Raw genomic sequence first — 23146 nt, 5'->3', positions numbered from 1 at the left:
TCCTTCCGCCAACACGTGAAATCTGGTATTGCTATGTGACCATATTGTACAGTGGTTGATTATTACAATCACTGTGACTCACTGGTTGGACTCCAGTACAGGATCTAAAGCTGTGATAGCAAGGGATCGCTCAATACTACTGCACTAAGTGGCTCTAATTAAAAAGGGAATTAAAGGCTTTTAGGGTTCAAATATAGGTAGTTGCCAGTGGGTTGAATCACTTTAGTAGTTAGGGATTCCATGGGGAGATCTTTGAAACGTAAGTCATTTTAGATCCATGGGGCCTCTAACACATTCAAACAGGAGATGTCAATGTTTGTGTTATGTACACTGTTGACTCGGACAAAATTTGACCAGGGTATGGCCCCATTGGCACCCTTAGAGTCGACAAAAAATTTTCAGTCAACTTTTGTCGATGGAGCTGGTCCCAAAATTCTCAGCCGAACAGGGACTGAAGGCAATTTGGGTATTCTGACAGTGGCACACCCACAGATATCAACATTATCTCCTTCACTGAATTAAACAACTATAACTAGGAACATTGCCTTTTTGCACTACTTTAAATAACCTTTTAAGAATGTCAACTATATTTTATATTGCCAAAGCTGCTATATATTTTACACTGTGATTTTAAAATGTACTTGTTCTGGAAAATTGCCGCAAAGCATTATATTTCACTTCTTGTTACATTATAACGTAATTAAATTCACATCCTGACTTTAGGTCCGATACTTTATCGGCCTTAACTACAAAATTATTAGTTCCACTGCTGAAGTAGTACTAATCAGCTCCATCTGGGTTCTACCTGTCTTTGCCTCTGTCCACTTCTGTCTGTTCCTTGAATTGAGGCAGAGGCACTGATCGGCTACTTAGGCATAGGAAACCAACCAGTGCCTCTGTCACACATAGGGATATATTTACAAACAATTTGCAGGACCATTTGACCTGTGAATATCTGTGAACGTTCGTTTTGTGCAAATGATGACAAACATGAATGTTCTGAATATATTTTATTTAGTGGTTGAATGTATTGCGATGTAATACTGCATTATGGCCAGGGAGCATAGGAAACAAATACTTATTCTTAAATTTTTTTTGAAAAGAGTGCAGAATGGTTAAAACTAGGGATGCACCAATACCAGTGCCGATACTTGGCATTTTCATGAGAACTACCAGTGTTGCAGCGGTTGAAGCTGGGATCTGGCGCTCCCCCACTGTCCTGAAATAATTAGTTGATATTGCTTTAGAAAAACTGTCACATGACAATAAACAAAAATGTATCAGTACTTGTACTTGTAAGTACATGGGCAAGTATCAGTGCTTGTACTTGCAAAAATGGTATTGGCGCATCCCTTTATTTATATTCATAAAAAGAAAATCATACATTAAAACAGAGATGTACAAATCCCTGGAGCTCTGTGCGCTCCTTACAAATGACAGCTGCCTCCTAACTTTTGAATTTTTCTCGAGTCTAGTCTTGGAGCTGGAAAAGTATCTGTACTTGTACTTGTACCGAGTACGGTACTTGGTATCGGTGCATCCCCAGTTAAAACAACTTTTTTTTTCAGTTTCTGTCTAAGTGGGGAGATTTCCATTGAAATCCAGTCCTGGAAATTTCTACAAAGTGAGAGGAATTCCCTCTTTGACAGCTGTTACTGGTACAAGTGTCCCCATTGGAAGATTTCCCCTGTATGGACAGAGGCTGTATGGATGGAGCCACTCACAGCTGCGCCAGATTAAAAAATGTCAGGACCATGTTTCATGTTGCTTCCTGAAGAGGGGTGTAACAAGAAACATGGTTTGAAAGGTAAACTTAGCCTTTACAGTTACTTTACTGCCTGTTAAGAATATATAAATAGTGTAATGTCCATATTCTGGGCACAGCTGCCATTTTAACAGACGGGGGAATTTTTCAACAAAACTTGGACCTTCTCAGTGCCCCACAGCAGCGAAATGAGAACTGGTTGAGCCTTATCAGTATGCACGTTTATACACAAACGAGTATGCACGCCTTTACACCCATGAGCATGCATGTTCATATACATATTTTTCACAAAAAATCTTTTGAAGGGGTAGGTCCAGACATATACAACCCACCATCTAATTTCTTTGGTGCATTTTCCTTAGTAGTTCATGACTGATCTCACGCAAGTTCATGAATAATTTTCTTAGATTACCAAGTGTGTCTAGTGACCTTTTACAATTTTCCCCGCACATTTATAATAATAATAATCACAGCAGTTACCTAACCAACTTACATGTTTACCTACATGATAACTATGTGAGACTAGGACAACGAAGACAAACACATCTTATAAACTTTGTTCAGTTAACCAGAAAATTGAACAGCTAAATGCTTAAAAGTGGACCTTTTAGAAACTTTACACGTTTGCATGAATACATTCCTGACGTGACGCAACAGCATCATTTGCCATGCTGTATCTTTTATAATTAAAAAAACAGTCCTTGAGTTCCAGGCAAGTTTTTGATGTCATTAGTCTGCTGCAGTCTCCTCTAACCCAGGGGTCACCCAGACTGCAACATTGTAATGCTGTAGTAAGTCACAAAAGAAAAGGGTAGGGGGTGACCTGTGCTAAAGAGAATATTGGGCCTATTTTCAGTATATACTAGCGATGCACTGAAATTTCGGCCACCGAAACATAACGGCCAGAAATGGCACTTTGGGCTTAATGCCATAAGTGCCATCTTTCGGCCGAAATTGTGGTGTATTCCTAGTTTCACTCCTCCCCACTGTGTGCTGCCCTGTGTTCCCTCTGACAAACCACAGCATCCAGCAGGGAGGAGAGAAACTGTCAGAGGAGACCAAGCGGGGCAGGGAGACCGATGTAAGCCGCAATGTCAAAGGAGGTTGAGCTCCCCTCCCACACTGCCCCGCTCAGCCTCCTGTGACAAATAAGGATGGACAGCTGTCACAGAACTCCAAGCAAGCAGTAAGGGGTGGAGAGTCAGCTGTCAAAGTAGACTGAGCTCTCCTCCCCGCTCTGCCAGCTCAGTCTCCTGTGAGAGCTGATCCAGAATGGAGAGCGGGTACAAACATTCAGCGATCAGTGATCACTGAATGTTTGTAAATAACTGGACATAGTATGAGTTACTATGTACTAGTTATGAATGAATACGAAGTCAACTACATCACTTCCTATTCATTCATGATTGTGTACATAACGTAGTACAAGCCCTCATACTTTCAGATATGGTGGAGTATTTGACTCATTTCTCTTTCTCCCATGTGATTGCATTGGTGCTTGGCGATTTGCAACTCAGACACCCAGTGCTGTCACATGAGGTAAGTCATGACTTGGACCATTGAGCTTACACAGGGCTAAACTTGGAGCTTACGCAGGGCACCTCCTGTTTCCTGCAAGCGAACGGATATGGAAGAGCAAAGTATAGGTGAATATGTGCAGCTTCAGGGACCTACGTGGGCAAAGCACAGGTTAACATTAATGTAAAAAAAATTGTAATGCTGTAGTAAGTCACAACAGAAAAGGGTAGGGGGTGACCTGTGTTAAAGGCAAACCACACTAGCAATAGCTCTAATTGCACATTATGATAACATTTTAAGATTATATATAAGGCTTTTATTTGGTATTTTGTTTTATTTGGAAAAAACAGCTTTGTAGACTAACAAATGCTTTCTTATCTTGTCCTTCTATTTTTATATTAGCTCCAGTGATAGTATTAATGAGATGCCACCACAGATGAATAGTGCAGCAGTGTTCATCTGTAGACTGAAGGCTTCTATTTTTATCATTGACACTTCAAGCCTGCATGTGATTATTGTTAGAGCTGACATAGCAATCACATAATCTGTAAGTACTCTGATTGGTTCCCAATCATCGGTGAGGACACAGGCTGTCAGTGACCACTGGGATAGAAAGCCAGCATCCGTGCAAAGTGGCAAGGCAAGACCACAGTGAGGACACATATTTCAACCTATAACAGAAAGTGCTGGAAGAAGACTCTTAATTATAAGACCACAAAAGTTGCAGATTTAATTAAAAAATAAAATATTAAAAAGAAAATTTGAAATTGCATTAACATGTTACAACTTATATGAGATTTTGGTAAGTAGGTTTAGATCTACTTTAAGCCTTGCTTCTGCATAGGCTCCTTGCCTGATATAGAATTTTCTATCATATCTGTTGATGCATTGTTGTTACATCTGAGCTGAAGGCTAGCAATACACATGTAGGTTTCTCTCAGTCAGCCCTTTGATTTTGAAGTCAACATTTGGCTAGCCAGCTGGTTCGGATAGGACCACCCACTGCTCAAAATTTGCCTGATTGAACAGGAATTCAAGTCGTGTATGACTAGAATAAATGCTAACATAGTGTACTACAAATAGCCCGACTTTAGTTAACCCCTAACTCTGACTACTGTCTCTTGATTTGTTTCTGATGCCCAGAATGACTGACTACCTGGATTTAAACTGAAGCTTGCATAGTGACCCCCAACTCATCTGGCCCATTGGTATTGGATCTGCCTATTTGGCCTTTGTTTACTAGTTCTAATACCACCCTTTCACCTGATGGGAAACGTTCTATTGATTAGACATACAAAGAAATCCATCTCATAAGATGGGTATGCAGATACAACAAAACACATAAAGATTCCCAGAAATGTGGTCGATAGAGGTAAAGAGCATTGCATCAATGGTCACAGTTTTATGATCGAACCCATGCCGCATGGTTTTACATTTTACTACTGAAGGCTCAGGGAAAAGTAAAATAGCTAACAGTAAATTTGATGACTATTTAAAATAGTTACACTCCAGTCATAATGTGCCCACTAAGAGGCTATTGTTTATTCTGGCGTTTTTATTGTCCTGTTGGCAGCTTCCTTATTCTGTAAATCTTTTATTCTGGCAATACACATGGCAGTGTTCAATCTATTTTTAAAATTCATGGCAATGCACAAACAACTATACAGATCAAGCCAACCAACCACCAACACTTTACCGTGTCGATAGAAATGCATGGTGGTAGAATGCAATCGCCTGTTTGGTAATTTTTGCAAATTATGACCCATTTCACACTAGAGGCCCTGTCGCTAATGAAAATTCCTCAGTGGCATGATCTCTAAAAAATACAAGGACAACCTTTGAATGTGTTAGTCCTTCGCCGAATGCAGTTGTGAGGCGCAAATCCCTCACTCCTGAAAACATAAAAAACCTTGGTTTCGGATTAGAGAGTGACTTTTTGCTCCTCCAGTGTTTTCATTGTGGTGCTATTATCTCTGGCCTGCATTGAATGTGATGATGTCAGCGAGAGAGAAAACAACACAATTGACGAGGGGCTAGTTATCTACTTGACTACTTGAAAAGTTCACCAACTTCCCAGAATATTTCTCTCTATTAGAACCTCCTTTTAAAAAAAAACAATCATTATATCTTGATTATGCTGGAAGAAGTAGGAGGGGGGAAGTCAGCCAGATTCTATTTTTTGGGCCAGTCTGGAGTTGGCCTGCAAAGGTAAATTCTTAAACATTCTCATTTCATCAAAGTTAAAATGTTTTTTTGATTATTATTAGAAGTTCACTGATAAGTTATTATTTGTTTGGAATAATATCAGGTTCCACCTATTTTACAATATTGTAATGCCAAAATAAATATGCGCTTGGCTTAACAGACACTCATTGGTCATTTGGACAACATATTATTCATGATCTGACATTTCTATATATGACATCATATACACATCCCAAGCCGGATATAAAAATATTTTCTTTCTCTGTATGAGGCTTGTAAAACACATGGAACTAGTTTATTGTCAAAGAGAACATCCTCTCTCCATGAAGAGAATTTGGGGGGAGTCCATAGTGTTCAAGCTTTCAAGGATCCCAATGTCTACTGTCACTGAGCCAGAAGACAGAACAACAACACTAAAGCCTTTCCAGCCTGGCCTGGGGAAAGGAAGAATTTTTTCTTGACTTCTCCAAATTAGCCATGAGAATACATGTTACATTCATCAATAATGAGCTGAAAGTAAAATGATGCCATCTTTTGAGTTAAAAGAGAATATTGGGCCTATTTTCAGTGTATACTAGCGATGCACTGAAATTTCGGCCACCGAAACATAACGGCCAGAAATGGCACTTTGGGCTTAATGCCATAAGTGCCATCTTTCGGCCGAAATTGTGGTGTATTCCTAGTTTCACTCCTCCCCACTGTGTGCTGCCCTGTGTTCCCTCTGACAAACCACAGCATCCAGCAGGGAGGAGAGAAACTGTCAGAGGAGACCAAGCGGGGCAGGGAGACCGATGTAAGCCGCAATGTCAAAGGAGGTTGAGCTCCCCTCCCACACTGCCCCGCTCAGCCTCCTGTGACAAATAAGGATGGACAGCTGTCACAGAACTCCAAGCAAGCAGTAAGGGGTGGAGAGTCAGCTGTCAAAGTAGACTGAGCTCTCCTCCCCGCTCTGCCAGCTCAGTCTCCTGTGAGAGCTGATCCAGAATGGAGAGCGGGTACAAACATTCAGCGATCAGTGATCACTGAATGTTTGTAAATAACTCGACATAGTATGAGTTACTATGTACCAGTTATGAATGAATACGAAGTCAGCTACATCACTTCCTATTCATTCATGATTGTGTACATAACGTAGTACAAGCCCTCATACTTTCAGATATGGTGGAGTATTTGACTCATTTCTCTTTCTCCCATGTGATTGCATTGGTGCTTGGCGATTTGCAACTCAGACACCCAGTGCTGTCACATGAGGTAAGTCATGACTTGGACCATTGAGCTTACACAGGGCTAAACTTGGAGCTTACGCAGGGCACCTCCTGTTTCCTGCAAGCGAACGGATATGGAAGAGCAAAGTATAGGTGAATATGTGCAGCTTCAGGGACCTACGTGGGCAAAGCACAGGTTAACATTAATGTAAAAAATCTTATTAATGACTACCTGTGTTTTACAAATTTCCATTATGTGTAAAGTTTGTAATTATATCTGTACATGTGGGTGACCATGATTGCTATTTACATACACAGCCTATGCTTTCTGCTCCGAGATGCGGCACAAGGACTAGACTTCACTACTCTGTGGGACTTTCTCCTGATGAAAGTCTACAGGTCATATCTAAATTATTTGAAAACTAAAAATTCTTTATCAGGCCAACTGAGCTTTTCTCAAAGCGACCCGTCAGGTAGGAATATGGCGTGACCATAGCAGACTTATTTTGAAAAATTGTGTAACCTATGTTTAGCCTTTATTCACTTCTTGGTAAGTCACTTCCCTGGAACAAGCATATATACAATAGATGACTGGATACCAGCAGGAATTAATATTGTCAGTATCAAAGTATACACCATCAAAAACATGGCAGCATCTACATTTTTATCCTAACATGTTCCCTCTAAAGGGAACAAGTGGCCAGGCTTTGGACATTATAGTGTACTACAGTGATCTGCAGGGGCAGGCATTAAGGGAAAACTACTTAGGAAGAGGTGCATACAATGACAGTATTCCAACAGACTACACTAACATTGAGAATATAGGGGAGATCCAAAGTTTAGGTATAATAGAAGTAAATATAAAACGTAACTTATGAGCTTTTCGTCCCTTGGACTTTGGAAGTTACAAGAGCACAGACACTTAGAGGAACCATATGGCCCTCAGCATAAGTAGGGGTTCTTTACTGTAAGGGCGAGCAAGCTTTGTAAAGCATTAGGACTGGACGTGTTTTGTGCTAATAATGGCATCCCCTAGCTATAACTGGTAGAATTTTTATTGGTGATCCAGGATATCAACTGATTGTTGATTAATTCCATAAAGAATTCTTTCCCTGCAGTGAGGATACATTATTCCATTCAAACTTCAAGGTTTTAGGTGGTTTCTTCAGCCTTACTTACTATTTAGTTAGGCTTAGGCAGAATCCGAGGCAGCCAGTTAAACACAAAGCTGAAATATATATTCAGGAATTTGGGAAATGGTTAACTGCCTAAAGATTTGTAACTCTGTTCCGCCATTCTTGCGATCCAGACATCTTTGTAACTCTGCATAAGCAGGTACTGGACCTCCAGTGCAGTAAAAAAGTAAGCTTGGTCAAGGACCCACCCCAGTCTGCTGATTGGACAATGACTAAGCAGCAACACACTGATAAAGTCATCCCAATGCCTTTCTCTCCAATAAGGATATTTACAGCCCTTGGCTAACAGCATTGTGCAGAACAGGAAAGCCTTAACCGGCTGAGCGTATTACACTTCCTATCCAGATATTAATACTTGCTGTGTTTGGAAATACATTAATGATTTAATAATAAAGGAAAATTAAATGGTACATTATTACACCTGCCTGGAGTTCACTTTAATATATTACCAATTACCATCAATTTTATGCCATCACCACTGTCTTCCAGGATGGACTGTGGTGTTAAATGTAGACCTAGAGCCAATAAACCTTTCCACTCTTGTAACAGAAAAATGAATAAAACATTCAATAGCGATGATCAACTATTCATTTTCTCTCCCAAAAGAGATTCGTATATATGGAATCCAGTGAATGCGAAACAGATATTGTGAGAATCGGCAGTGATCATAAAATGTGGTTTTTTTTTCTCTCTTAAAAGAAACACAATGAAAAATAATGGACTTTCATTTTAGCAAAGTAATTCCCTACTGTCTCACTGCTTGTTTTCAAATTACTTTGAAAAACCTGTAATCACAGCACGGCAGACCGGCAATCATGTACAATGCACAATACATTTGCTCATTTTAAAATGCAGAAAGTCCGCTGGGATATTCCCAGAAAGCCTCTAAATGTAGGTACTAGAGTATGAGATAAAAAGTAATTATTTAAAGAACAACTCCATAATTTTTAAGTGCTAACCCTTGCAGTGGGGCTATCCCTGCACTACAAAGTTTAACTGCTCATTTTTCTTTAGGGAATGGAATAAAGAAGAAATGCTCACCTGATCCTCAGTCCTGCAGCAGTGAGCGCTCACCTCCCTCCCCCTCTGCTCTGGCTGTGTTATGTCACTCAGAGTCCAACCATCTTACAGACCTGTATTAGACATGATGATGCCACTGGTCCTTAGACCGCCAGTGCCTGAAAACACGGAGCGCACAGCTCACCCCTATCATGCGTCCCCGCAATCCACATTCGGTGCACGGATGACTCTCTTCTGGAGTAATAGGCTCAATCACTGTGGAACCAGCACACAATAATCTTCCAAAGAAATTCAACTTTATTCCACATGCATCTGTACAAAGCACAACCGCTAGTACAGATGTATGTGGAATAAAGTTGAATTTCTTTGGAAGATTATCGTGTGCTGGTTTCACAGTTTTTGAGCCTGGGGGAGATGAAACTGGTCCAGCAGCCAGACAAGACAGTATTCGGTCCACTAGAACAGTGATTCTCAACCTTTTTTTTAGTCATAGCACCCTAAAAAATATGCAAGATCTTAGGGCACCCCAGACAAAAACATAAAAGTCAAAAAAGTCAAAGTGTTTCCCCTCCATAATCCTCAGCGGACCCTTATCCCAGACAGGGGTCTGGTATGGATTTTCAGCACAGACCCCACAAAAAACACACAAAAATATGAGGATCTTCCATCAAATCAGAGTCCCCCTGCAGATCAGGAGCCCTCCCTTCCCACCAGAGCCCCCCTCCTTTCATTTCAGCACCCCCTCCTTTCACATCAAAAGCCCCCCTTCACGTTAGAAGCCCTCCTTCTACATCAGAAGCTCCCTTTTCACACCAGAGCCTACCTTTAATATCAGGAGCATGGCAGCATGGCAGAAGGTGAGAGGCGAAGTAGGCATGGATTGAGGAGAACTTTTTTGAATGGATCCCACCCTTCCTGGTGCTGGCCAAAATTTCACTGCACCCCTGGGGAAACCAGAAGGCACCCTGATTAAGAGGAAAACAAGCAGTTAACCCTTGAAATATGGGGGTAGCCCCACTGCAAGGGTTAACATAAAATCCTGGAGTTCCTCTTTAAGGGAAAACAGCACTTTTGTGAAAATACTGACACAACATAAACAGCTAATACACAGGAATTTTATAATGTAACGATATTAAGAAACGACTTTCCATTTTAGTCTGTAGTCAGCACCAATTTTCTAGATTTGACAAGCTCTGTGTATTAGTATTTCCCTTATTACTTATTTATTGCTATCCACTAAATCAAACCCTTAAAATGTGAAAAGCGGCTGCGAGTTGTTTGTGTTTAGAATGGCCACAGCAATTTGTTACTACCATTGCTTGCTGGGGCACACCCTCCAAAATGGTATTCCCACTGTCATAAAGCCGGACATACATGGCTCGAATCACGGGAATCAGCTGAAATTCGAGCCATGCGTGGCCCTGTCGGCCCCATCCAGCTCAACAAACTTTAACTAAAAAATCCAAGGAGCTAGAAAGAAAATTGTCAGCAGAACAGTGACCATAGCCAATCAGCTCACAGGCAGTTGGGTATTTAAGCAGCTGCACTCCTGTGAAGGGCACTGTGATGGCGCCCCCATAAGGGGTGAGACCATGACGTCCTCTGAATTAAAGATGAGTATTGCAGCCTAAGCTGCTTTTTATTATTTAAAACTTCTAGGGGGCTATTAGAGCGTAAAACAATATTTGCCTGGAGTCACGCTTGAGGCCAGGTTCACACCATTTTCCGGACACAATCTGGACCTAATCTGGAACGCGGTGCATTGCATTTGGCCGCGATTTAACAGCGATTTTGACATGTTTTTTTTTTAAGCTTAAAATGGGCTTACAGGTGCGTTCCAGTGTTTTTGCATGGGTTTGTATGCGTTTTCATGCGTTTCAGTGCATTACGGACCAGAGAAAATGAGACACGCAGTATTTTTTCTTGTCTGGACTGCGAACAGAGCCCAGAAATACCATAGGGATACAATGGGATGCTTTTTTGGTCCGAGAACAAACTGTTCTGGTCTGGACCTGATCCGGACATGGTGTAAACAAGCCCTGAGGATGCATAAAGAACCTCTGTACAAGGAAAAACAAACTGAACTGGAAGAGGATATGAGGCAAAATAAGGGGGTTTGTAGTCTTTTCAATGGTTTTTAAGACATAAAGTACAGTGTAAAAGAGATGAGCTTGTCCAGTAGTGTGTTACCATGCGCAGGTTCACTGTGGAGGTGCAATGGGAGCAATTTAAAATGAATGGCACTGCCAAAGCAGGTAAGGCACAAAGCATTGGTGTGAATCTAACCTTAAAAGGAAGAGTCTGTGGACTCCTGGAAACCAGGGGCATTCCCTATGTAAATAATTGTCAGCAGTGTCAGACAATACAGGATACCTCCGGTCAATTTCAAATGTACTATTGCCACCTAGCAGGTGGAGCTCCAGGATCTTTTTCATATGGTTACCAGGCTAACCTTAACTGCTTTGCTGAAAATGCAAGAACTGGCTAAGTGAAGTTTAAATTGTATGCACTGCTAACTGAGTCACAGGAAGGACTTATCTTGTCTCCCTCTCCTGTGTACAGCTCCATACAGAGTTTCAGTTAGAGAGAGGCAGTCTGATGGGAAACAGCATTTGCTGTGTTCTCTAAAAAACCCACAACACTTTTCAAAACCTGTTAACAATGCCTCCTGTATTAAGCATTTATAAAAAATACAGATTCTATATAAACAATAAAAAAACATTAAAAAACCCAACATAAACATAAAACAAAAGTACATATAAATACATAAATAAGTAAATAAAATACAGTTAAAGCTGAACTCTGGGCTGCCTGCCTCCCCTCACCCCCACGCATACAGGGGATCAACCAATCTCAAACCATTTCTGTTTTGTCTATATTTTTATCTAAGGTACAAAAATGGATTATTGTTTAATATAACATTTTGCATCTTACGAGTCCGCATTCGTTTATGTCTATATTTTCAGCTGGTGATCCTGCCAGTGACACACTCCCTATCCCTGACTGTACTGTATCTATGGAGGAGCAGTGCTTTCACTTTAGGACAGGAAGTGTTCTATGACTACAGAAAACCTCCCCTGTCCTCATTTCATAAGAGGGCAGTTTTTGCATAGTACACAGTGAGAACTGAAAATAATGCTAACTACTAACAATTGGCAGATGAGTCCACAGGAAGTTATCACAAGATTTCTGGCAGGATCAACAAGTATTTGTTACACTTACCAAGCAGCTATAATAAAATGCTTCCAATGGTACATTTAACAGACCAAAACCCAGGGTTTAGATACACTTGAAGGTTCTGGGAACACCTATGCATGTCAAACGTAGATTGCTTTATGGACTGATACAGAAAAGAAGGTTCACTGGGGAGAAGAACTTATGCGTGGCGTGTAATGGCCCTTTAATTTCATTTCCAGCACGTCTCTGCGATCACGTCCTGTGCTGATGAATATGTAACTGGGTCTGCTGGCACAAACGCTGTGTAGTAGTCAGTGTCAATGTGTGCATTCATGTCTGTTCTGATGTATTGATGGTGCTGCTTTGCAATAAGAGTATTCCCGCCCCATGCTGTGCAAATCTAATGCGTACCACAGCCTACGAATGACCCAGCGACACACTGCCGGTGGTCCGCTTAACACCCTGGTGTACTGCGGGTTGAATATCAACAGCGAAAAGTACAGAAACACTTTACTGGGGGGGGGAGGGGGGGGGACTAAACGTCTCAGAAAGGGTTAACGCTTTTCAATGCCAGAGGGCCTAGAATTCATTAATTGCATGAATACCCACAAGTATATACGTTATATAAACACATTATATATTAATACATCTGCACAGTGGCAGAGCCTGGCCCCTCGCAGACAGCATGTAATTCCAATTTAATGGGCAGATGCTAATTAACTATGTAATTATAACAGCCGCCCTCGGCTAATTCACAAATGGTCCAGGAGATGCCAGGGAAGCAGCAGGAGGCAGCTAAAGAAGAGGAGGAGAAAAGGGACCGAGGGAAAACAGAGTAGGAGGAGGGAACAGGTACTGAACGAAGGAAGAGAGACCGTGGAGAATGGCTGAGGTGACAAGAGAACCCGATTCTAAAAGGATTCCCCTGAGAAAACGCCTCGATTTTCTCAAAATCCTACTTCCCTCCACGTGAAACGCGTGACTAATTCTGGTCACATGTGGCCCAGGTAGCTGGCGTGATCTGATAAAGATTTGTATGGCACTTAAACCGTTATGTAAATTTTTTGGCTTTGTCCTAATGTGCACAGCCTACTTGTACATTAGGGCACTCTTACTTTACAAGGTGCCCTTCTCCAGCACAATCTTTGGTGCTCAACTGTGTCCCTCGCCACCACCATCTCTGCTACTGCCACTTCCCGTACTCGGAAGTCCTCTCCGGCCATTGGGTGGCCACTGATCATGTGACTCCTGTGCATGCGCCCAGGAGTTACATCCTCCCCGGCCCATTCATAGCATCTTAGGGGTGCACCATACAGTGTACACAGCAAATCAAAAATCGCTGAGGGAGAGAGGAAGAATCCCCAAATAAATGTTTATTGGGTACAGAAAGTACAACATAGGAATGAACAGGTCAAGTATACAAATAATTTAAGTATACAACTCGTCCACATACAGTAAAACCCATGTAAAGGTCAACAAATGCTCAAGAACATAAGACGATAAATTCTAAGAAACGAGAAGAAGTTATAAGAAGAAAAGAGAGAGAGAGGGGAATCCATGGAATCTCCTCTCACACAGCAAACGTAGACACCTTGCAGCAATTTTTATTTTTTTCATGTTACTTCTGCTTTAAGATAACATTTACACGCACAGGTATGAGCAAAACTCAGCTCACCCAGGTGAACAGCGGTTCACAAGGCGGCCACAAGGCTTTTTTTGGATATTATTCCCTTGAAATGCAAAATTAGCAATGATAGGGCAGAAAAAGCAAATCAATATAAATAAGTGGCCACTCAAACGCAGACAGGTAGGGTTGTTTTATGACCCTGTATGTCTGTGATTTCTCTACACTGCCTGTCAATGTTTGTGTGCACTGAACCGCGTAAGATCCTGTGTCGAGATGGAGCATGTATGACAGGTTCATCATTCCGGTCCCGGCCAATCAAGAGGCCGAAGATATTGAGCCCAGTAGAAGTCTGAGAGAAAATTGAAGCACCGACAAAGGAGGAGAGCGCTGACAACACTACATTAATACTGAACACTTATTAAAAGGAGCGTTATAGCCAAGTCAAAGTGTCCCACAATGACCATGTAATTGATTATGAGTGAGGTCCTAAAGTGTTTGCTTCCTCAAAGAGCTTGGCCTACTACTGTATTAAGTAACAAATAAAGGGCAGCTGGGAGAAAAGCTAGCTAACATTCAGCTCTAACACTTAGTACAAAGCATTTGAGATCAAGTTGAGATCCATTTAGAACAAAGGTGGAGAAACTGAAATTCAGGAGCCAGTCTGTCCAATCCAGGGACCAGCAGTTTTTTTTTAGGAGCCAGCACCAATCACAACAACTAGGTTAGGCGGCTACCTAGCTCCTGGGATTTGTCAACTCTGCTTTAGAAGTAATTAAATATTCAAACCCTATGTTCTACATTCATGAAAAAGGGTTCAGAAACTGGTGTCGGAGGCAAACCAAAATTGCCTGAGAATGCTAGCAGTTAGGTGTTTTGGTGGGAGCCTAATGACTGAGCCATTAAGCAGTGTCTAAAGAGATTCCACTAGATTGTGCATTTTACAGAAGCCTTGGAATGGATGAAACTTCTCACCCACTGTTGCAACTCAAGTTTTCTGTTCTGCATTTGGAACCCCTGACATTTTTTAATTAAAATATGACTTTAATAAAGATATAAAGGTGCTGATACAGTTCTCGAACTTGCCCAAATGCTCTGACACTTACCCCGGTACCGGAACTTCCAGTCAGAGGGAGGTTCCTTCTGACCGGTAGTGCCGCGAGGGAGCATCAGGCCGCCTTCCTAGCCAATCAGTAAGGAGCGCAGTGGGTCATGACCTGCTTCCCAATTGGCTAGGAAGCTGGCTTCATTTGTTGCTTGGCAGCCTGGCTTCCTGACTAATCTGGAAGCTGGGCAGCATGTCATGACCCACCTCCCAGGTTCATGATTGGCTAGGAAGCCTGCCTCACTTGTTGCTAGGCAGCCTGGCTACCTGACCAGTCAGGAAGCCGGTCAGCACATCATGACCTGCCTTCAGGCTTCTTGATTGGTCAGGAAGCCAGGCTGCCTAGCAACAAGTGAAGCCGGCTAATCAGGAAACCGGGAGGTGGATCATGACTCGGCTTCCTAATTAGTCAAGAAGCCAGGCTCTCTGAATGTGAAGCTGATGTTTTTTCAATAGAACACCAGCTTCCCAGAAAGCCGGGAGGTGGCTCATGACCTGCTGCCTGGCTTCCTGATAAGCCAGGCCCACGATACTTTTGGATGTCAGTATCGGTATTCGGTATCGGCGAGTAAACGAAAACAAAATCTGTACCTGTACTCAATACCGAAAACCTGGTATTGGTGCATCCCTACCATATACCAATGCAAAATAATAATAAACATCCAGAGGAAAAAATCCAGTTAGTAAACATGATGTTGAAGCTTATAATTAGCAGATACAAGAAGCAAGGGTCACGTTAACATTCATTTGCTAGAAATGGCAGTCATTTTTTTCAAGAAATCTCTAACAACTTGTCCACCCACTGGCCTAGCTTGTATGAGGCTCTCTAGAGTTCAAACACTATCACTGTTAGAGCTGTAGAATATGTGGTTTAAATAGCCTTTTTTGTCAGGGAAATGTGAAATATAGCGTATTCATATGTAATATTTACAACATTTAACCAGCAGATTGTGTGTCAAAGTCTGTTGCCTTTCAGTTTTCTGCAGTTTTCTTTTACTTCTATGGTGTAAAGACAGTGTAGTTTGAGCTCCTGTTCATCTTTATTCAGAACACATATAGCTGAATACTTCAGAGCAGGGACACAACCCTCTCCGTGTCTCTAGTTCATACGGCTCTATATGGATTATCAATTAAAGAGAGATGGGCCAAAAGCAAACAGGAACTTTATTAGAAAGCCAAATATGTTCTTGAAGAACAGTGTGATGGAAATTCTGCATTCAATGTATTTTCTCTAAAATGAAGATTTTATGCAGCCAATTAATAAACTATTGGAAGAGAGATTAGTGTGTAAACATTCAAAACAAAAAAACTGAGCAAAAGCCATCATTGTCTTCATTACACAGATCTGATCGCTTTTGATGAATGGCATACAGATGTGAGATATACCAAATGAAATGTGACTGGGACGAAGCAGAGCAAACTATTGCTTTTTATCTGAAGGAATACGGCACTGTTTGGATATGTGATGCTCAGTGATCTCAGAATCTCAGATTCTCAGAACTGGCGAAAATTAGATCGTTCATAGTTCTGGAAAAAATTGCGCTGGAGCGTAGTATGCCTTTCTGTTGCATATGTAACAAATGCACAAAGGCTGTCTTTTTATTTTTCAGCATAATGAGACCTGGCTGATGACTTTTTTTTCAGGTGAACTGCAGAACATGTTTATTTATTTATTTTTATTTATTTATTACAGGTATTTATATAGCGCCAACAATTTACGCAGCAACATAGGGACCGAACGGCAGTGAGTGAATAGCCGAATGCCGCCAAGCCAAGGTAGCGAGCAAAATAGATAAAAAACTTAAATAAATGAAATAAAAATGCTTAAAAATTATTTAAATAAATGTAAAAAAAGAAAAATCGGAAAATAAAAAAGGTTACAAAAGTAACCAAAGAAATTATAAAGAAAAGAAAAAGAAAAACAGTGTGGGGTCCCCCTCCCAAACCATAGTAGATCCTTCAGTCTGGTAGGAAAATTAGGAGGGACCCCATTTAAAGAAAAAAGAAGCGTGGGGTCCCCCCCCCAAATGTATTTCCATACACTTTAGGTCTGGTAGGAATTTTTGGAGGGACCCCAAGTTAAAATAAAAAAAAAAAGTTTGCAAAAATAATCATTTTTAAAAACGACACACGCCGACCCGAAGACCCCACTGCACGCGACGAAATCCCGCCAGATAATGAAGCATCTGACAGGTGACATTACTGGTAGCTCTGCCCAACTGTTTACTATTGGCCGGGACCTGCCAGAGTCTTCTAGCAGGTCCCGGACAAAAAAAACAACTGGGCGAAGCCGGCGTGATGTCATGACGTCTCCGCCCAGTTGTTGTTTAATGACAGATCAGCGTCCCCAGGTCATTTGGGTAAACAGAAACAGGAACCATACCGCACTCCTTACCGGGATTCCCACTTGATGAAGATGAGTGCTCGAAATGACTGCGGATGGCTCCGCCAAACATGAACAATAGAAAAATGTCACCAGCACACCATAAGTTGAGAAAGCAAAATATTTTATTGCCAATAGCTGTATCTCATTGGCAAGCGCTTTAGGGGCCTCGCAGGGTCCCCTTCATCAGGCTTAGAGATAACCATCTCTAAGCCTGATGAAGGGGACCCTCTAAGCCTGATGAAGGGGACCTTGCCAGGCCCCGGAAGCACTTGCCCATGAGATACAGCTATTGGCAATAAAATATTTTGCTTTTTCAACTTATGGTGTGCTGGTGACATTTTTCTATTGCCCAGGTCATTTGGGGACGCTGATCTGTCATTACAACTGGGCGGAGCCAGCCATGAGATCCCGGCTGGCTCTGCCCAGCTGTCATTTGCGTGGAGAACGGTCAGCCCTTTGCAGATGCGTTCGGCTCAGCTGCCTTCGGCAGGTGTACAGGCTATTGCGAATGGCCCATACAGCAGCCCTTTAGTTCGACTGAACCGAAGGGCTCAGGCGGCCGAAGCGAGCCGAAGGATCAGCCAAAGCTGGATCCTTCGGCTCTACAGTGAACAACCCTCAAAATGTGTAGTTTGCAGGTAGTGATTGGAGCCCAGTCGGAGTGATCCAATCGCAGCCTGCAATCTACAAATTTTTATTTTTTTATTTTTCTTCCTTCATACTTATCGTTTCCAAGCCTTGAGAAGGTGGTGGTATGTCCGAGATGCGTTGGCTGTTTAATTAGCACAATTAGTAAACTGTTCTATGGACTCTAAGATCCATTTTGGGCTGACACTCTTTTCTTTCTGTCCTATTCATTTAATGGGGCTGCTTAACACACAAAAATACACAAAAAAGGTGCATGCACTATTTTTAGCAACACAGTGCACCACAACAAACGCTAGTGCTTGGGGAGGTGCATTGCTTTGCCACTCAGAATGAACCAACCTGCATAACGTCCAGTCCAAACTCCAGCAGGTGTTAAAACACAAATCCCATCATGCATCTGCCGGAGGGAGTCATGCCTGTGGCCATCAGAGTCTTGCAATGCCTCATGGGATTTTGTAGTTGCATCACAGCTGGAGCATCGGAGTTTGCCTACTCCTGCTTTAAATGATACCGAGCATTAGAGAGTAATGGAAGTGTTTGCTTTTATACATGAAGATTTTTCACTACATTCAATAATCAGTCCCTTTTCTCCACAGAAAAGAAACAGTCCCCTTAGTATCTGTGGATCTTAGCTAAACACAGAGCAAGTAAGGCAGATCATTTTGGTGCCACCCTTGTGGATTAGTTAATATCATGGGCAAAAGGCAGGAGGAGAGAGTAAGGAGCAGGAAGAGAGAGCAAATAGATTACCTCATCAGTCTTCTGCTGTTCCTTCACTATCCTGTCACATGTTTGGGGCATAGTATTGACCTAGCTGTATTGCTTAAAGCTGAACTCCAGCTAAAAAGATTTATTTATATTTACATTGGTCGAGCTTGGCCCAATGTAAGCATGCATGATTTATCCATTGTAGGGCCACGGGGATCCTGTAAAACAATATAGCCGCAGCTACTACAGTGTCTTACAGCGCTCCCCTGGGTTCTGCACACATAGGGTTGCTCGTTCGACACAGCAGCCGATTGTCCAATCAGAGATTGCCTAGCATTTGTTCATATAAATACAATAAACTCCCTGTTATCCGGCATCTAAGGGGATTGGTGGATTCCAGGTAAATGTAGTTTCTGGTTGCTTGAGAGTTACTATTTAAAATAGGTCTAACTAAAGCCATACCCCATACTATACCATACCATACCATAAACTCTGTATTGTCTTCATATTAATTTTGAAATGCAGTAATCAAAAGCAAATTAAAACAAACAGACGCACTTAAGATAAATAGACACACAATCATTTCCAGGATAATACATGCCGCAGATCAGAAGAACAATGAGTACACAGGGGATTTCTTTTCTGGTTAGATGAGAGTTCTGGTTAGTTGAAAACCAGATAACAGAGAGTTTACTGTACTAATAAATACTAAATCTCATTGGACAAAGGGCAGTAACGTCATGAAAGTGCAACCAAAATTACTGTTTACCGTGACCGGGTATTTTTTACAAATTGAATTTTCACCACAATCACTAAGCAAAGTGCAAATTCCCTTGCAAAGTAAACAGCATATTCGCCTTTAGTAAATCAACCCCAATGTCTCTTTCATGTTTCCTTATTGACTTTATTATAAACTTTATACCCCTGTGCACTGCAATAAAATATTGAAGGGCAACAAAAGCTCTATGAAAACAGTAGGGGATGTTTGGACCAGTGTAAAGACGACATTTACGTGGTATCCTGAAATGATGAGGATAGTCGTTCCTATTTCTCCCTAAAAAGCCCATAAAAAAGGATAGACGTTCACCTATGTCCAGGCCTGCTCTGCCGCCTACTCTCTGACATACTGTCACAGCAGCAGCTCCTTATCTGATGATGTAAAGGGGAGTTCTGATATAAAGGGGAATCCTGATGCGAAGGCGGGCTTCTGATGTGAAGGGGAGTTCTGATATAAAAGGGGGTCCTGATGTGAAGGGGAGTTCTGATATAAAAGGGGCTCCTGATGTGAAGGGGAGTTCTGATATAAAGGGTACTCCTGATGTGAAGGGGAGTTCTGATATAAAGGGGACTCCTGATGTGAAGACGAGCATCTGATGTGAAGGGGAGTTCTGATATAAAGGGGGCTCCTGATGTGAACGGGAGTTCTGATATAAAGGGGGCTTCTGATGTGAAGGCGGGCTTCTGATGTAAAGAGGACTCTGATGCAAAGGGGAGCTTCAGATGTAAAGGGGAGTTCTGATATAAAGGTGACATCTGATGTGAAGGGGGGACTTCTGATGTGAAGGGGAGTTCTGATATACAGGGGGCTCCTGATGTAAAGGGGAGTTCTGATATAAAGGGGACTCCTGATGTGAAGGTGGAACTTCTGATGTGAAGGGGAGTTGTGATAAAAAGGGGACTCTTGATGCGAAGACAGGCTTCTGATGTGAAGGGGAGTTCTGATATAAAGGTAGCTCCTGATGTAAAGGGGAGTTCTAATATAAAGGGGGCTTCTGATGTGAAGGCGGGCTTCTGATGTTAAGAGGACTCTGATGCAAAGGGGAGCTTCAGATGTAAAGAGGGCTACTGATGTGCAGCGTCATTCACCCTGCAAAACTCCATGAACATTCGTTCTGTGCAAACAAAGCACAAAATGAATGTTCTTAGTACATGTTCTTTCCGGTTTTAATATACTATATGTAAGCATTATGGCCACTAGATGGAGCTAAGGAAAGAAGTATGATTTTATGTTCCTCTGCTCCATCCAGGGGCCATAATACGTTATCACATGATGAGATTCGAAGTTACATTGGACTGAATATACTAAGAATGTTCATTTTGTACATCTATTGACACAGAATAAAAAATCAGAGATTTGCAGGGTGAATGGCTTTGCAAATGGATTATAGATAGACTATAAGGCCCCGTTCACATTGAGCGATTTATCGCGCAGTAATTCCCGCGATATCGCGGCTATTTACCGCGCGATATCGCTCTCCAATGCAAGGCAATGGGGCAAAGGGTCCTGCTGTCGCTACAGCAGGACCCTTTTTGGAGCGTATTTTGCCACGATTCCATTATTTGCAATTTGCGATATCGCGCAAAATGCAAATTGCGCAACAAACGCGCGATTTGCAAATCGCGCAGTGTGAATGGGGCCTAAGTGTCTGGGCCACCTTTGCATCCAGAAACACTTCTATATAGTGTGAATCCACCCTAAAATGACAGAGTAATGGATTCCAGCTTGCATACAGCTGTTTCAGATTTAGTGTGTTTTGTAATCATCAAGGTATGGAACAAGTAAATGTATAAGGAGGGTCAAAAGGACAAAAAAGCCAATTTCATAAAAGCACAGCACAGTACAGAAAGCCTTATTAAAAACAGAATGTAACATTCCTGATGATGGAAAAGTTTTTGTTTAATGGCACAGGAATATAACAGCACAGTTGTGTGGGCAACTCGTGCTTTTCGGTGCCTTCAGGCTGTACATTAGGATTGTGTAATTTGCACTCTACAAGAACTTGTAAAACTTGACAGTTCCGGCAAAATGTGAATCATGTCTCCATAGACATGGGTGCAGTATTAATTACTCCATGTGTGTACATGAAGGGTGATTCCCACTCTTCCCATCACATTACATAGGTGTGGTGCACTTGTAATGCGCTATTGTAGCGAACCTAAAACACAAGTACACACGACTTCAGAAAGACTATTTATCACTTTGACAAGCAATAGGGGCCACAGCGAGAATTGTGTGTGTTTGCCATTATAAAGGTTTGCGTGTGTTTTGCCATTATAAAGGTTCGGGAATTTTCCTTATGTTTGACCCAGTCAAGACACTCACTCGCTTAGATCTAAGGGCTCAGGGATAACATTCACATGTTCCTGTACTAAAATAAGTATAAAGTTACAGATAAGAATCACCTACTTACACAAGTAAAAAAAGAAAGCAAGGAGCCCTGGGTCACCAGCTTTCATGTACACAGAGCAGTGATTAGATAATGCTGAACTCTAGGGTTGTCCTGTTGGAACTATTATCCAGTATCTTCAATCTGCCTTGCATTGGAGTAAAACTTTAAGATTAGATTCCTTGCACCATTGGTGGCATTTCTTTATTTTCACCCTACTCATGTCTAAACTTCTATTTATTTTTGTCTCCTTATGAGATGATTGTCACCCATTATGGTCAAACTAGGAAATAAATGTAGGTCTTTTGAGTAGTCATAGTTGACTTTTGAGACTAGAACCTCTATAGGCACTCCTCGGGCTGATCAATCTCAAAAAAAGAACCAGAAGTACATTGGCTTTTTGTGACTGGCCCACACTGTTCCCTTGATATTATGGTGGCTTCAGAATTGTCCCTTCAGGGCATAAACAGGAATAATCCGCCGGTACAAGCAACTCTTCTATAGGGCAAGCATACAGAACTGATATTTTGACTACAATCTAATTTTCATGGGCACTTTCCTTTTACTCTTTTTTTTTCTTAATCTTAAACAGTCTTTTAGGTGGTATGTATCCCCATTGGTCAATTAAAAACAGTACAGGTAAAGAGTATGGTGGGAATTTATCAAAACTGGAGCAGACAGAATCTGGAGCAGTTACCTATGGCAACCAATCAGCATCTCTCTTAAGTTTGCTCAGGTAAGAGTTGAAAATGAGACAGAGAAGCTGACTGGTTGCAGTGCAAATTTGCTCCAATTTTGTCTGCTCCAGTTTTGATTAATCCCCCCATGTATGTCCGGCTGTATTACTATTTACTACGCTTCTTAGCAAAATTTTAAAAATCAAATAGAAATACAGCATTGGACTTATTAATAAATCAAACATCTATTACCAAAGTGAACTAACCCAAAAGATTAAAGAAGAAGTACTCTTGGAGAGCTAACCAATCAGGAACCACTGATCGCCCAGCTCACAATCTTTTCCCTGGAGTGAGTGGTGAGTGTCAGTCTGCAGGGATGCCTCTCTCTATATTCCTCCAGCCCTCATTGGGGGGACAGACAGGGAAGGGGGAGGGCACAGCTGGCTCTGGATCTAGGGAGGCAGAGCCAGCTGCCAATAAGACAGCGAGGTGGATCCTGAAAACATTGTTGGGGTCTTTCCTGGCAGCAGCGAGGCTCTGCGCTGTCAGCAAATAGCAGGCAGTAGACTGCTATATGCTGACTTTGGCTCACAGTAGTACATTAGTAAATGTAGAAAAGAGGTTTAAAGAGGATTAAAGCCAAAAAAGCTATTGGTTCAGTTCTCCTTTAAACATTAATCTTTCAATAAATAGATAACAGTAAAATGAAATTTGATTGGCTGGTATGGGTTCATTTTAACTTCAA

At 41.7% G+C, this 23146-nt stretch overlaps 1 protein-coding gene across 1 annotated transcript in view; it reads right to left on the bottom strand.

Annotated features, from left to right (window-relative positions):
- The window catches only part of CYGB (cytoglobin), a 33788-nt gene that overhangs the window by 5721 nt on the left and 4921 nt on the right, over positions 1 to 23146 (bottom strand). The window lies entirely within an intron of this gene.

This window comes from Nanorana parkeri, unplaced genomic scaffold (assembly GCF_000935625.1).
Source record: "Nanorana parkeri isolate BGI_ZX_2015 unplaced genomic scaffold, ASM93562v1 scaffold209, whole genome shotgun sequence".
Lineage (NCBI taxonomy): Eukaryota > Metazoa > Chordata > Amphibia > Anura > Dicroglossidae > Nanorana > Nanorana parkeri.
The sequence above is the reverse complement of the archived record's forward strand: the minus strand, read 5'-3'. Positions and strand labels throughout refer to the sequence as shown.